The sequence below is a fragment of the Uloborus diversus genome, chromosome 4, assembly GCF_026930045.1.
Source record: "Uloborus diversus isolate 005 chromosome 4, Udiv.v.3.1, whole genome shotgun sequence".
In the NCBI taxonomy this organism is placed as follows: domain Eukaryota; kingdom Metazoa; phylum Arthropoda; class Arachnida; order Araneae; family Uloboridae; genus Uloborus; species Uloborus diversus.
The window spans coordinates 19,998,653-20,016,148 of NC_072734.1; positions in this window are offsets into that span (position 1 = coordinate 19,998,653).

Sequence of the window (17,496 nt, forward strand, 5' to 3'; positions counted from 1 at the left end):
ATAATAAGAATAAATAAATAAAATGTGTAAAGTGAATCCGTTAGAGTACATTCACTAATAGAAACTTTTTTACCAACAGAGAAGTGCCCAAAATCGAAGAGATTTTTGTAGACTATATTTACAGGCGTAGTTAAGAAGCGTTCATAAAAGAACGACTCCCACATTCAGGAATTTTCGTTATGGAGGGGGGGGGGGGCTTTGCTGTAAGCAGACAGGTAAGTTTTATAGCCTACCTTTGTAAGTTACAGGATGGAAGAAGTTCCAAAGATATGTTACATTGTGTTTCTTGACTTTGATCATGTTTCTTTATAAATTCTCATTTTATTGTGCCTAATTAGTTGTCCAATACCTAGTAGTAACTTTGGCTAGAGGGTTGAATAGGAGTACATTGGCGATAAAATGTATTTATAGTTATTGGAAACTAAAGATTTCCTTTTCGCGACGCTCTACAACTATGCGCAACCACGGTATTTCCCGATATGTTTGGTCAAAGTTAAATAAAAATTACTTCAAGGTCTTCCACAAATGATGTCACTCTTTGAGGGGGAAGGGGATCCTTGAAATTGTGACTTTTTGTGACAAGGGAGATGGAGGGCGTAACAAGAAGTGTGACATCACGCATTTTTTATAAGAATATGTTTGTGAAAAATATAGTTACATGTGACGAAGAGGAGGGAGACAAGGGAAATATGACACGTTTTGACACAGGGGGGAAGGGTAAAATTTGTTGAAAAAAAAAGTGACGTCATCAATGGACCGTCCCTTATTTGGCGTAATTACTAATTTTTTAATATTTTAAAGTTACTTTCAACAAGTTACTGAACAAGGTATATAGTTACACTTAAATGTAAAGTAATCCTCCTACTAACTTGAACATCCTTGAAAGCTCTATTAAAATGCAAAATGATATGCAAAATAAATGTACCAAGTCATTGAAAAGCATTGAAAGTACCATTAAAACATAAAAATAAAGCACGAGGAGCAGTTAGTGTGGTGTTAATGCATTATGTTTTCGCCAAGGATGAAAGTAAATAAATCGCCAACCGCTAATGCACCCGTATTCTACACCGTAACTTTTACCAATCTTCACTTTTTTGATTTTGCTTCATTTAGGAAATTGCAAACAATATGAACTATTTTAAGGACGCACGGTTTTTCAGTTGGTACAAATCCATTGCGTTCATTACAGTACACTGTTGAAAACGAAGTCCTATGTTTCACCAAGAAATTAGTTCGATCTAGTAAAATATAGCTGCAACCACTGCTTTGGTGAAGTAGAACCTGGATTATGCACTAAAAAATCACGGAAATATGCATGCATATGTGCACTAAAATACCTAAATTATACACTAAAAACTGAAAAATATGTTCTAAAAACTAAAAAAATATATGCTACTATTTTTGTTTAACTCATGCCAAGAAAATTATGACAACTGAATAAAAAATAACTTCTCTAATTTTCAGTTTGCTACTAAGGCGGTAAATATTTGTTAAAGCAATTATTTTCACTGAAAGTGTATGCGCATTAATTATTTTAACTGCAATAAATCACAATATGATTTTCTTTTATCAAAAATTACCTTTTTTCATTTAATATTGTGGCGTACGTCAGAAAGCACATAACCTATCTTTGCCCCGGAGCCTTGAGGTCCTTTTGGCTCAGCCGCTAAAATACTGAGTTAGTACCGGGGGTAAAGTTAGGTCATGTGCTCTCTGACGTAGGTCACAATACCACCTGTATAGATGAAAATATCCTTTCAACTTTTTGAAAATCTCTTTAAAGTAACGGAAAATTTTGTCAAAAACACAATAATATGCTTCTGTTTTTAAAGATTGCCGTTTTTATACATTTCTATGCACTAACGTCAAAAAATGCTACAATTGGTAGTTGCATATGAACATCTGCAAATGCATTTAATCCGGGCTAGTTTCACCAAGAAGATGGTGGCAGTTGAATTTTCTAGATTTCAGCTATTTCTCGGTGAAACATTAAACTTCATTTTTACCCATGAAAAGCATTTCTGTTGATCCTTCTACTCTAGGTTTCACAAGGATCGCCCTCCCTTGCGACTTTTTCACGGCCGCATTTTTCAGTCACAGAAGGAATGAACTGCAGTGACTAGGATTTGGAAAAAGAAGCACCCAGTTTGAGGCTGGACTGCCTCCCACAATCAGCCAGCTTGTGCCTTTTCTGAGGAGTGAAGGTGAGCAATCGTTCCTCCTCTTGTGATGGAGCACCTTTCAGTGGGGGTGGCCGGAGGCCGGGAATGTCCTTGTCCAGGGGCATGGGGGGCGGGGGCGTGGTCATCAGAGGGGGGCTGTCACGGGAGGGCTGCCTCGGCTTGCGCGCCCTCTGCTGCCTTTGCCGCGTGACTTGGTGAGCCGTGAGGTGACTGCCATGGTAGGATGTCAGCGTCTTGAAGAAGGAGCAGATGCATCCCATGCCGCAGGTTTGTCTGGAACAAAAAAGCACATTCTTAAATTTAAAACTAGTGTAATACAGTCGAATCCCGCTACAACGCGATCCGACTTACGCGAAATGGCTATAACGCGATTTTTTCACCAGTAAAGAATTTTAGACCTAACGTGAATTTTCACCTGCAACACGAAAATTTTCGGAAGGGAATCGCGGTGTGTAAGTATCGGCTTTGTTATTGGCTACTAAAAATTTTTTTCCGTGAATGGATCTTCATCCCTTAAGCATCACTGAGAGCGGAAGATCCCACACCGTACTAGTATGAAGATCACTTACAAATAACTCTACTTTTCATTTTCCATTTATTTCTTCCATTCTAAATGTGAAAGTTGACGAAATATAATGACACCTAAGAGCGCTGTTTCATCTAAAATTTGTGAAGATAGGAAGAAAAATAGAAAGTTTCTGACAACTAAAGAAAAGCTAAAGATTATGCTATTGTACAACTATAAAATGCGTCGAAGGTAGCACGACAGTCCTTATGAGTGGAGTCTTCCATATGTACAATTAAAGTCAAGAAAAGAAACTCCGTAAAATTTCACCGAGTAGTATCTAAGCAAAATGCAAAAACTATGAAAATGAAAGCTGCTCTTGTATTGTAAATTTAAGAAATCAGGAGGAGGGGTGTGTCATAGATGGAAACGTTATAAAAGAACTAGTAAAGCAACTGTAGTATGTATTTAACAATATATAAAAACAACGGTTTGGGGTCACGCAGCATAAATCATCATCATCTTAACTTTTTTAAGTTACAAATATCATTACTGGATCTACTGTACAGTATAACTATACATAGTACATTTGTTTTTCTTACTATATACTGTACTGGTTCATTTTACATTTTTCTTTCTTATTGATCATTGATTTTGTGCATCGTAGCAGTATTTCATGTTAAATAAAACGGTTTTCTTTAAATTCAAATAAAAATTCAGTTTTTTTTAATGTAAGAAACAGTAATGTATTGTTAAGAAATGTGTTTCAGCAGTTTGAGGTGGTGTTTACACGTGTCTAAAATAATTTGGCGTGCTTATAAAAGTTGTTACACATATCCTTTTCCACTACGCGGAATTTCGACTTACGCGAGGGGTCTTGGAACGCATCCCTCGCGTAAGTCGGGACTCGACTGTATGCTGAAAAAATACTTCGGAACTGATGACTTGACACCAGGCCCGTCATTTAGGAATGTCAAGGGGGGGGGGCATTGCCCCTCCCCCACCCATGGCTTTGAGTAAGTAATGTACTTACATATAAGTGGGTGGGGGGGGGGGGGTTCGGTACAATTTGCATCGAGTATATGCCCTTTGACATCCCCCCTCCCCCCCTGTCATGGAACAACTCGAAATGATGGGCTGCTGGAGACAAGGATAGCATTAAAATTATTTTCACAATTTGTGGAGTTTAGAAAATCCATTATAAATGATTCTATGCTAGCTAAAATTTAGCCTTGAAATTTTTTTTGGGAAATTTATCAACAGTTGAAAGTTTATAATTCGCAACTCCAGAGCTCGAATACGCTACCTGGCGGTGATTAACAATACTAAAGAAAAAGGTAAAACATTCCGTTGCACGTGTTTTCTTTGGAGGAAATTACATGCTTCAGAGAGTTTGTGGTGTAATGTAATTTCAGAGAAATAGAAAAGAAAGTTTCCCACAAACACGATGAAATATTACTGTCATTCATTAAGCCTCAAAGCAAGTTATAAGTTACGGCATCTGTTTGTTTTACCTTTTTCACCTACCATTAGACAGTTGCTGCAGCGCGCCCTATAGTTTATTGGAGTTGCGAATTGCTATTATTCATTTCTGTTTTCGGTATCGATTAAAAAGTGAGTCCCTTCAACTAACCAACCCATTCACCCAGGAAAGAGCCAACATAATAAAAGCATTACAATAAACGAAAATGCTTCGCTCTAGATTGGGAAAACACCTTAAGTCAAAGACCCTTTTTCAAGAAAATGCTGGAAATAGCTATTTTAAGGCTGCAGTAAAGTTTTTTCATCAGTGCAAAAAAGTGTGGGTGAACACACATCAACAAAAATATGTTCGCTTACGACTCTTTTGTTGTGTGTCTCGAGAACTTTTAGCTCTGATGAAGAGGCTCCATTGTTGCCGGAAAAAAGCTATACAATCAAACCTGCTTATAACGAGAGCAAAAGGACCGCGATATTTGCTAATTATAAACGAGTGTTTGCAAAAAACGGGTTCGCACAAAGCTCCTAAGAATGGGAATTGTTTCCTCTAGTCAAAAGTACTGATTTCAGTCACTGAAGTTGATAGAATGAGCAAAAACAATAATATGGACCCAAAAAGTACTTTCATTTTCCCAACATTTAATTTTAAATTAATTTTTTAAGATGTCCGGTTTTTCAAAAAAGGCGTGGTCTTTATGACGTCACTTTGGCGCGCTGAATGTTTGCGCTTGCTGTCTGCCGCGTTTTTAGGTTATGATAATTCAGAAGCTAATTAAATATTGCGCTCTATCCTTGCTATCAACCATATCGTTGCCAATATATGAGTAAAGAAGCAAATTAAATATTGCGCTCTGCGCTAATGGCATCAGTGAATGGCATTTCATCACTTGTGATGTCATGTGCAGAAGCGTAAAAATGAAATTGAATCTGTGCACTTTTTAAAATGATTTTTTTATATAAATGTTGAATTTTTTCAAAATATTTAAAAAAATGGTCAGATCCTATATTTTTAAGCATGTTCTTTCAGAAAAAAATAGTTTTAAAATTTCGGAAACCACCCCATTAGGACGTACTTGCTTTGTTTTTATAATCTCAGTACAGCACCAAAAAAGTTGGATATTTTGCTCTCTGAACACTCTTATTGTGTTATTGTGTTCGAGGAGTGCTCATTGCCAGAAAACCATGGACATTTACATCTCTGGTTTTAAAAATGATCTCTACAGATTGAAAGCTATACTGCGTGTTGAGGTTCTTCTCACTTGTCGCTATCTTCGTAGTCTTCTTCTTTTTTTTTTCGTCAGAATTGGCTTGAATTTGAGTTGCAATGTCCTCGGAAGATACCTATCTCTATCAAATCCTTTATTTTTTTAAATTAACATAAAGCAATTCTTCAACAATAAAAAAATATTAAATGGAAACAAAAAACCCGACTTCATAAAAACCAAAAAAAACTAAAAAGAAAAATGTATAAATCCAGTAGTTTAGAATGTTATTAAGTACTACTGAATAACTACACCGTTGAAATAGTTTTATAACCGTACACAGATAAGGCAAATCATAAATTCAAAAGCAGAATAGAAGGGTCAACAGTCGGGGCCCATTCTTTTCTGATTCAAAGAACCCCGTAAAATTTGAATGGTCCCCGACTGTTGATCCTTCTATTCTGCTTTTGAATTTATGATTTGCTTTATCTGTGTATGGTTATAAAACTATTTTAATGTTGTAGTTATTCAGTAGTACTTAATAACATTCTAATTTACTGGATTTGTACATTTTTCTTTTTAGTTTAGTTTTTTTTTTGGTTTTTACGCAGTCGGGGTTTTTGTTTCCATTTAATAATTTTTTATTTTACACTTTTTAGTTAACTTTCATTGACTTAGTTATTATGATTATAAGACGGTACATTTCGCAACCTTGCCATTTCATTGGGAGAGTTTGTTTGTATCGTGAGGTTTATTAAGTAACTTGCAGTGGTCTAAACTACTGATAATTAGTCCATCTATAGGGACCTAACTCGGCTTAAAGCTACATGGGCAAAAATGTGCGAACTTAAGTAAACCACAGCACAGCTCTATAAACAGCTTGTATAACTCATAATGACGCGAAATCGGAAACGTCATCAGTCAAGTCTTTCTTGCAAAACTAAAAAAGTCTCTCAAGAAAGTACACGTCGCGTAACTCAGTCCCTTGAATCATGGCAAAAACAAATGCAACATGTTAGAAATGAAAATCGAATTAGTACTCTCTTTCTTTTGATGCTTATAGCACGGGTTTATTTTCATGAGGACTACAATCTGAGTGTCTTGCCTTCGTTAAGCATAATATATTTTTTATTACAGTACATAATACATATAAAGAACACATGAAAGAATTTACATCAGAAAGAGGGGAAAGTACATCCGGAGCGAGGGGGCCTTGATCGACCGCCTCAAGTGGGAGAAGCAATCGCTTAAATCACTCGGCCAATGAGACCCCAATTAGACTTAGTAAACAAAAAATTTCAGGCAGCGAAAACTACCTGTGTCGCACGCTACCTGCGTGCGACACAGTGTGCAACAGTGCAACACCCAACGTGCGCCGATCCAAAACTGACAAAATATGGCAACTGGTTGTTGATATGGTGAATTTTGATTACTTTCATGTGTTTAGTGACACTCCCAAGGGTAAAACAAATCGATTGACGTAAGAATTACCAAAATTGGTCAAGGCGTTTAGCCCCTAGAACGCCACATAGGAACAAACATACATACACTTATAAACACATTACCCTCCTTTGCGTCGCGCACGCAAAGTCGGGTAAAAAATCAGGCAGCGAAAACTGCCTGCATTTGTCGCACGCAATACAGTGCGCAACTGTGTCGCACGCAACATATTGCAACACAGTGTGCGACACCCAGCGCGCGCCGATCCCAAATTGACAAAATGGCAACTGGTTTTTGAAATGGTACTTTTGATTACTGTCATGTATTTAGTGACACTCCCAAGGTTGAGACAAATCGATTGACGTAAGAATTACCAAAATTGGCCAAAGCGTTTAGCCTGTAGAACGCCACATAGAAACGGACATACATACAAAGACTGATAAACATATTACCCTCCTTTGCGTCGGGTAAAAAAAAGGGGGGGGGGAAGTTATTCAGTGATAAAAGTATTAATAAATAATTAGCTTTAATTTTAATCCATGTACATATGTTTTCTGTATTATATGCCATGCTCTTTCACAGAAGCAATATTCAGGAATAATACTGTACGAAAAGATCATTGACTGATACTGCACACAAATCAGAAAATACTGTCCTTGGTTACAACAACCTATTTCTCAGGGTCTATCATTTATCACTAACATTCAGTTCTTCAGGATGCTAAAGGAATTTTTTTCAAAAAAAAAAAAAGATAAGCTGAACTGAAAGTCAACAGAAATTTTTAAGAATCAAAAAAGATTGCTCGCTTTAAGCGGGGTTTGTTGGTTAAAAGCGGGTTATGCTCCTATAAACTTAACATTGTACCAACCAAATCTTTCCGATTTCCTCGATAAATCTGGGTTTTCTTTAATTTAGGGCTCGTTATAAGCTACTTCAATTGTAATATTAAGGGCATTTTCTTAAAAATTTGTGTTCAGGTGGAAGTGTGTTTTTTTTTTTTTGGCTTAAGAATTATTGACTATATTTCAATTACAGTGTTAAAAAAATGTGTATTAGTATTCAAAAAAATATATGTTGTGTCAAATTTATGTTAAACAGCATTGTTATTATTCTTTTAAATACACGCTTAAAAAAAATCGTTTTGGAAAATTCTCCGCCTCAGAAAAGAAAATTTAAAATTATTGGCTTAGAGGTTAAAAAGGAAAAAAACGAGCAGATGTGTGCATCACATGACTTCCTTTTACTCCAATTTAATGTCATTTCCCCATTACTGGTAATTTTAATGTGATTCAATAGTTAACTCTCTAAATTTCACAAACAATGGCCAAATTGAAACCAGATTAAAAAAAAAAAAAAATCGCCAAATTTGTCATCAAGTTGGCGGCAAAACTTGGCGACCAAAAGACTAGCGATATATCATCAAGTGTCCGGCAAATTGTAACACTACTTCAGTTTACATCGAAATTAACAATGATTTCCCCCCAAAAAGGGGCAAAAGACCCCCTTAAAAACACCCGAATGCAACCAAAAGGGGAGGTGCATAACTAGACCCCACTGGAGTCTACGTACTAAATTTCAACTTTCTAGGACATATCGTTCTTGAGTTATGCGACATACATCCGCATATACATACAGACGTCACGAGAAAACTCATTGTAACTAACTCGGGCATCATCAAAATGTATATCTCGCGTCTTATCCACGTGTGGTCGAATCGAAAAAAAAAAAAAAAAACCTCAACATTCATTCGGGGGTGAGTAAAATGAAAATTAAGGTCAATTTTTGAGTGAAATTTTTTTCGCGAATACAATACTTCCTTTTTTGTAAAAGGAAGTAAAAAGAACATCATTCCTAGAAGCGAAAAAGAAACGCTAAATGAACTGAATAGTTTGTTATAAGAATTAGAATTGGTAATTATACCTTGGGAGGTAATGCCGCTTGCATATGACGTGAATTCATGTAAGCAGTGAGTAGTGTTAAGTTTTGGGTTTTTCGCAAAATCTTGAATGATAGGCTTTTGGTTTTCAGGCTTATGTATTATTCACGTCCGTGACCAAGATTTCAAATATAGAGGGGCTCAAAATTTTCCTTCATGAAGCATATTGTCAAAGAAAACTGACCAAGCGTGTTCAATAATTCATTTTAGTTTGAGAGAGAGATTTTTTCCCCTACCACTACTCCATTTTTAAAAAAAATAACAGGGGTGTCCTCCCCCCCCCAAGTTCAATGGCGCAAAATCCCCCCCCCCCCTTTCCAATTTTTCTCAACCTTCTTTCCCTTTTTAGTTTTTATCTTTATTTTTTTATTTATTTATTTTTTAAATATTTCTTTTATTTATTTTTTTAAAATATTTTTTATTTATTTATTTGTTTTTAATTATTATTATTTTATTCGAAAAGTTCTGTGTTTTGCCAATGACATACACATACGCACACAAACTAAATAAATAAATAAAATAAAATGTAAACAAAATAAAATAAAATAAATAATTTAAATTAATAAATAAATTTTAAAAAATTAAAAAATACCCCCAAAATTTTGATGGCGCAACTTGCGCCATAATACCCTTCTCTGGACAACCCTGAAAAATAAAGTATTTTACACACCAGCATTTTTAAGACTTGAAAACGAGTACATAAATATTTGTTCTACAACGCCTCACGCAAAGCAATGCGTTTTCGCTATTAAGTAAGCAAGAGCGACGTTCTTGAGCATGTTTTCTTTTAGAAAAAAACATTTTTAAAATTTCGGAACCGACCCTATTGTACAAATTATTTGAAAAAAAAAAAAAAAAAGAGCTTAAGAGTAAATAAATAAATACTGCGCCGAATATTAGTAGGTCTCAGTTAATAGTTAAAATGTTGACAACTGACAAAATCTATTGGTTCAAAATAACAAAAATAACTTTTAAATTTTCACGAAGAAAAAATAATAATAACATGAGTATCATTTTATAAAAATTGCTAGTATATATTGCATACTCTTTGATCTTCAGAGAGTTGTTTTTTCTGACTGGAGTAGACTACATGGGGTACTTGGGTACTACATGGCTAAAATGTTACCAGATAGGTGGTGCTAAAAACATAGTAAATATTTCACCATTTCACTTGCTCCTCATTCACCTCATTTTCAATTTTAATTTTTTTTTCGAAAAAAAAGTTCAACAATAAGATTTAATGTTATCTCTCTAAAAGTAAATCGGCTTACTTTTATTTATATTACTAAATTAGAGAGCTTCGAAATATTTATTAAAAGTGTGATAATTAAGACCGTTGACTGAAATACCTCACATAGCTGGCCTTTGCCCTTTACTGTTTCATCTACTCCACGAGTTTACAGAAAAAATTCAAATCGATATTTTTTGCATTATTATGTCGGGCGAAAATGGATTTTTTGCCCAGACAGCCGAAAAAAAATGTCTTAATCCATATGGGCTCCGCTCTAATCGATGGCGCATTTCTTCAATCGTGCCATCTGAATTATCTGATCGTGACTGGCATCTTTTCGTCTTTCGTGACGATAATGCGTGACGGCACGCTTTCGAAAAGTGCGTCTTAACATGCAATAACCGCGATGCCGAGGGGGAATCTTAGCACTATTTTCATGTTGCAAGTTTGCACACATTCCGAGAAGATACTTTCTCTTCTATTAGTCGTTTTTTTTTTTTTTGGCTAGAAAGTGACGACTTTTTATGTGAATAAATAAAATGCTAGTTAACACTCCGTCGGGCGCAACTGATCTATTAGGCACACCTCGAATTCTTTAGTTAGCCACGCCTCCTCAATAGCTCATGGAAAAATGTATATTCATTTTCTCAAATAAACTTGTTACATTCGAAAATCATGAAAAACTGTTTTATTTCTCTTCTTTGATGTTTGTAGTTGACAATTTTTTCGTAAGAAAATGTAAACATGCGTAGAAAAGATCAGTAGATCAAAGTGTGCTTCCCAGGCTCAATGCGCCCGATCGTGTTCTACAACATATTGCGCCCGACGGAGTGTTAATAACAAATGGTTACTAATTATGAGCCTAAACTAGGGATAATAAACAGTACATGACGCAAGCAGACTTATCTAAACGTTTTATTTCCTGCATATTAATATTTTAAAGTTACTTTAGTAAGAAGGAAACCTTTGACCCAGGAAAAAAAATTGAACAATATTTACATGGTTTTTGCATTGGCTAGGGCTGTTTTAGAAAGTCTCTTTTGTTTTTAATCTTGTTGTAAAAATCCTAACAGGCTAAACCGATATTAATTGTACAAGTCAATGTTACAAATCGGCACCTCAGAGCCGAACTAACGTAAGTCACACAATCAAGGACAATCCTAGGAGACAAAAGAAAAGCGCGATGTATCCAGGCACGTAGCTAGGATTTTGTTAAGGGGGGGGGTCCAAGGTTGCACGAACTTTAAAAATGGAAGCATGCTAAATCAGAAGCATTAACTCTTAATTGTATAAATTGATACTATTCCAATCAAAACTACAATTAATAAAATAATAAAATAATAAAATGATAATTAAATTAATTAAGTAATGATGTAATATAAATATGATAATTAAAGTTTTGCAATATATTAGCTTTCAAAAAAAAAAAAAAAAAAAAAAACGCTCATATTTATTTTAACTACATTATCAACTGTCTAACTCAATAAATGCTCCATAATTCCCCGCTCCTGACTGTTTCGAATTGGATTTTGGACGGCATTTAATGCTTCTATGGACGAAAATATCGCCAAGGCTCATTAAAGAAAAGCTCGAAGTGTTTCTTAATTCATTTAAATTTTTAGAATTCATTCAACGATAAGACTAATCTTCATCTTTTTTTATAGTATTTTCATATAAAAGCTTAGGAAAACATTATTAAAGCTGTTCAAACAACTAAAATACATAGAAAGTGTCGTTGCTCGTTAATAAGTATTTTCTTGTGATGTATTGCTAAAATAGATATCTAAGGATCAGTTACGATATTTACGATGAATTAAGTTAAACAACAAAATTTCTTTGTCAAAATTTTGAAGAAAATTTTAATGATAATTTGTTTATAAATACTATTTTTTAGGCCATCAAAGATATTAAACATTTTTCTTGGACATTTTCTATTTTAGGAGTTTTGCATGCAGAGTCATTTGAGGGTGATAAGAGGAAGTATTACTTTTAGAACTTAGGAAAATGAATAAATACACTTACGAACACATTGTATATACGTAATATTTTTATGTATAGCCTTTACCCCCTCTTCAAGAAAACAAATGAGCAGAACTATGGATTTGATTTAGTTTATTAAGCTGATTCAAAACAACTTCTGTGCAAAATGTTCCATTCTAAATTTAAAATTTCAATTTAAACAACTGTAGGGAAATGACCGATAGTAACAGTAATGAATCATCACAACAAAATTTGACACTCTAAACCTAGTTATTTTACTAACAATATGGAAATATAAAAATTTTAAATTTCTACATTTGGCATTTCATCCGATTTCGATCCTTTAGGAGGTAATCTTTGCCCTATTTGTGATCTGTAAAAAGCTAATCACATTTCGGTGACAAATGTAAAAGGTTTAGAGGTAGTTTGAAGACTGAATTTACAAACATTTTGCTCTAAGTCTTCAAATGTTATAATCTAAATGTTTAAAAGAAGACAAATCTCTTGTAAAAACTCTAACAAAAGTTGTAAATTAAAAATCTAGATATGATTTAAATTGATATTTTGAAATTATATAACAACTAGAAAATCGCCCGTCAAAATATGGTGGATGAAAATTGATTCCACACTTGAACGAAGAAATTGCCTGTTTGGTGACATTTTGATAGTTGACATTTTAAACCCTAACTCCAGTGGATTAACCCTAAGGTTCAGTAGATAACGTTCATTGTTGACCACTTTTTCGTTTCTTCATTCCCCTGAAATGATAGTCTCACCAGTAAAACAGTTAAGTTACTGGATCCAGTTCAGCCTTGTTACAATAAAGCCTTTCCCTGCATTTTAAACATTACCAAAATATGTTATCAAATTATCATGGCGTGGAGCGAGTTTCATTGTGGATGAGGTCAAGAGCGTTACTCGATCATTGGCTGTTATATATATGAGGATAAGAACAACAACTATTATTCTTGCATTCGGAGTCTACTATGCTTTTTAACCATGAATGTACAGATACTTATTTAATAATTCTTAAATACAAAGAAGTCAGTAAATAGCTGTCAAAAAATTTGCTAAATGAAGCATATGCACGAATATTATATAGTATTTTATTCGAAAAATGGAACTAGAAGATAGAAGAAAATATATATTTTCAGTTAACTAATTAATAACTTTTCCTTTTGACCTCGTGAACACAATTCAGTTAGTATTTTAAAATAATGATTTAAAATAATTTCATTGTGAAATATATATGTATCTTTAAACTTATACATCTTTACACATGTGTTAATCATTCCAAACTTAAAACTAAAAAAATCAAACACATCCAAACTTCTTTTTTTAATTCAATTTCTTTGTTTTTTAAACTTTGATATCACTGAAATCAATTTTGTTATATTAGTATTAACCTTTATTTATTCATCTTTTTTTTTACTACCTCCAGATTTTTTTTTTTATAAATCATACATAAAAACGCAAGAGATAAAACATTCGCAAAAATTCTAGTTCCTTTCGGTACATTTTTCCTCAGAAAGAGTGAAAGAAAAAAAATTCTGTTACCTTTTGATGAAAATGAACTAATATTCGGAACGAATTTCCAGACATTTGTTTCGTGGTTGTAGAAAGGCAATCTACAACCATGTTGTAGAAAGGCAATCTACAACCATGTTGTAGAAAGGCATTTACAACTTTTCTTAGAGTTTTTACAAGAGATTTGTCTTCTTTTAAACCTTTAGATTATAACATCTGATGACTTAGAGCAAAATGTTTGCTAATTGAGGCTTCAAACTACCTCTAAACCTTTTATATTTGTCACCGAAGGATGATTAGCTTTTTACAGTATATCTAATTTGGGATCTAATTTTAGTGCTGCCTTATTATCACAAATAGGGCAAATATTACCTCCAAAGAAAAAGGGTAGAAATTTTAAATTTTTATATTTCCGTATTGTTAGTAATATAACTAGGTTTAGAGTATTAGATGAATGCTAAAAGTTGCGAGCTTCCGCAACACAATGATATAAGTAATTCATCATTGTTACGAATGAAAATTATAAATGAAATAAATTGAATTGATTGGTTAAAAAATGAAATGATATTCGATGCTATTTTTGTCTGAATAAATTTTTAAATAAATGAGAAACGCATAAATAAGAATGCATAAAATTGCTCATATTGTTAAAAAAAAAGAAAAAAAAAACACATTAAAAAAAAAACTGCAATACAACTTACCCAGTGGGGGTTGGCTAATTTTTTCTTATGTGTTTATGATTTTGTTCCTGATTTTTCCCTTTAACTTTGGAGGAAAACATTCGTGCAACCGACCCACACCACTGGCAGCGATAGAGAAAGTGGATGTGTGACCTAACAGAGTTTTGCACTATCCACGACTCTAGGAGCCTTAGGCACCTTCTAAAAAGACGGTGCTATATTACAAGGGCGGCTGACCCCACTGTCGCTTTCCTCTTTGTATGACCTTCCCGCAAAAACATTCCTACGAATTTCCTGTCTGCGACATTTTCATTATTGATGACTCTCATCAAGCTTTCGTTAACAATAAATGTTTGCTTACGAGCTGCCGGCGATTTCCTTGCGGGGAGGGGCACTACGATAATGTCTCCTTTTTCGGATAGCTGCTGGCGATTTTCTTGCGAGGCAGGGGACTAAAAATAAAATGTCTCCTTTGGGCAGGTCTGCGACGCGTACCACGGGTTGAAGACTTCTGTCGCCCCCCCCCCCCACTCACAGAGGTTCTGTTGTTCTGAACTAAACTGAACGTGAGAAAGTTGTCGCTTAATGAAAATATTTAGGACAAAAGAATTTTTCATTTAATTTTTTTTTGGAAAATTCTATTTAAGTAAGTGCAGGGGGACAGTGACCTATCAGGAAGGGGGGGGGGGGTCCGGACCCCCTGGACCCCCCCCCTTGGCTACGTCCCTGATGTATCCCAATCAGTGATATAACAAGGTGCGATGTAACGAAGGGTTACTGAATTTACATTTGTCACCTTATTTTGTGCCCGTGCTCAATTTCGTCCTTTTAAGTTACCCCGCTCTGACGATAGATATAGTCACCAGTGAGAAATTTTGTTGATCGTGGTCAAGATCACTCTTTAGTTATGGATGTTTTATGAGTTTAGTCCTGTGTGATGCCGTTTAGAAGCACGTATGATTTAAAACGAGCTGATGTGTGCCTCACATGACTTCCTTTTACTCCAACTGAATGTCATTTTCCCATTGTTGGTAATTTTAATGGGATTCAATAGTTTACTTTCTAAATATCACCAACAGTGGTCAAATTGAAACCAGATTTAAAAAAAATCGCCAAATCTGTCGTTAAGTTGGCGACAAAACTTGGCGACCAAAAGACTAGCGATATATTTCCAAGTGTCCGCCAAATTGCAACACCACTTGAGTTTGAATCGAAATTAACAATGATTTCCCCCCCCCCCCAAAGTAGGCAAAAGACCCCCTTAGAAACACCCGAATGCAACCAAAAAGGGAGGTGAACAACTAGACCCCACTAGGACTCTACGTACCAAATTTCAACTTTCTAGGTTATACCGTTCTTGACTTATGCGACATACATACACACATACATACGTACATACAGACGTCACGAGAAAACTCGTTGTAACTAACTCGGGAATCGTCAAAATGGATATTTCGCGTGTCTATACGTTCTTAGACACTTATCCACATGTGGACGAGTCGAAAAAAAACTCATCATTCATTCGGGGGTGAGTAAAATGGAAATAAAGGTCGATTTTTGAGTGAAATTTTTTTTCGCGAAAACAATACTTCCTTTTTTGTAAAAGGAAGTAAAAAAAGTGAGTTTTCATAATACTATTTGTTTGTATTTAACTAGTTGTTTAGGGTAAGCTACAAACTGAATGATCTGAGAGTTTAGCAGTATTTGGTTTACTTCACGTAGGGCAAGTAGGCACCATATTGGCAGATAGGATCAATTTGCACGAATCCAATACTTTCTTCTATATATTAGACTAGCAAAAATACCCGGCGTTGCCTGGGTCAGTAATAATTATGAGAAACAATCGTTACTTGCACTTGTTTTCTGCTTTAAGTGAAAGAATTTAAAACACACCTTTTGGACATGATTACAAATCCAGCTTCTTCCTTACCCATAAAAGTAAAATAGCAAAGGGTATAAAGAGAAAAATAGTATTCATTTTGAAACGAAAGCACGAAATTTAAGCATATACAAAATTGAAGAATGGGGTCGTTTCCAAAATTATAAAAGTATTTTTTTCTGAAAGAGCATGCTCAAAAACATAGGCTCTGACCATTTTTTTTTTAAATTGTTTAAGTTTAATATTAAAAAAAATACTTAAGTCTGTGCGCTTTCATGGTTTACGCTCCTGCCGATGATATCACATATGATGAAATGCCATTCAGTGTTGCCATTCACAGAGCAAAATATTTAATTCGCATCTTTACTCACGTGTATTGGCAACGATATGGTTGATAGCAAGCGTAGAGCGCAATTTTAATTCGCTTATTGATTATCATAACGTGGAAACGCGGTAGAAAGATGCGCCAAAGAGCATCATTTGTGACGTCATCAAGACCACGCCGTGTTTGAAAGATCAGACATTTTAAAAAATTAATTAAAAAATAACTGTTGGGAAAATGAAAGAATTTTCTGGGTCCATGTTATTATCTTTCTTTTGCTTATTCTATCAATTTCAGTGCCAAAAAGTACTACTTTTGACTGTAGGAAACAACCCGATTTCCGAAACATGAAATTAAATTTCACATGTTTCAGAAGATTTATCAGTTAATACTTAGTTTTTTTTAATCTTGGAGTCGTACCTTCTCTGTATGTCTATTGAAGTAAGAACTGTTTTAAAAAAAATGTATCCGTAATCCCTTTATACATGCTTTAGTTACTTCGGGAAATTTCAATTTTTGTGGGTTCTTTGTGTGATTTTAAATCTTACCGAATTTGCAGGAATCGTTTTGATATACGTTGGATAATGCTCCCCCTCATTACTTTGTAAAACGGTATATGTTACTAATTTTCGTTAAAGAAATATTGTCACCAGGACCAGATGCTGAGATACTTTTGGTCACCATAAAATGTCGCTAAACAGTTTCATCCGAAATGTTTCCAAACTAAGTAGTAAAATTTGGCGATTGTTTGAATTTAAATGGAAAATAATCAGCCAAATCCATTTGCCAATCTTGTGGAAAAACTCTTCTTTAAGATTTAACTTGAGAAAAGCCTCGAACAGTCAGGCGAAACGCAAAAATATTCAACAATACAACAATTCAAGCTATCAACTGGGAGTTGAGATGATACACTAAGTAATGAATTTGGTTGATGAAAGCCTTCGAACATGGAACAAAAAAGCTTATAACTCGTTTTTTATACAACTTAGAATTTTCTAACAGATGCCATCTTCAGCAGAAAAATTAGCGCTTTCGATGGATACATAATTTTGATATGTACACGTATTTTTTCACCCCCATATTGGGTCTTTTATGCGATAATTGAGACTAAAATTGGAATAAAAAAGGAACT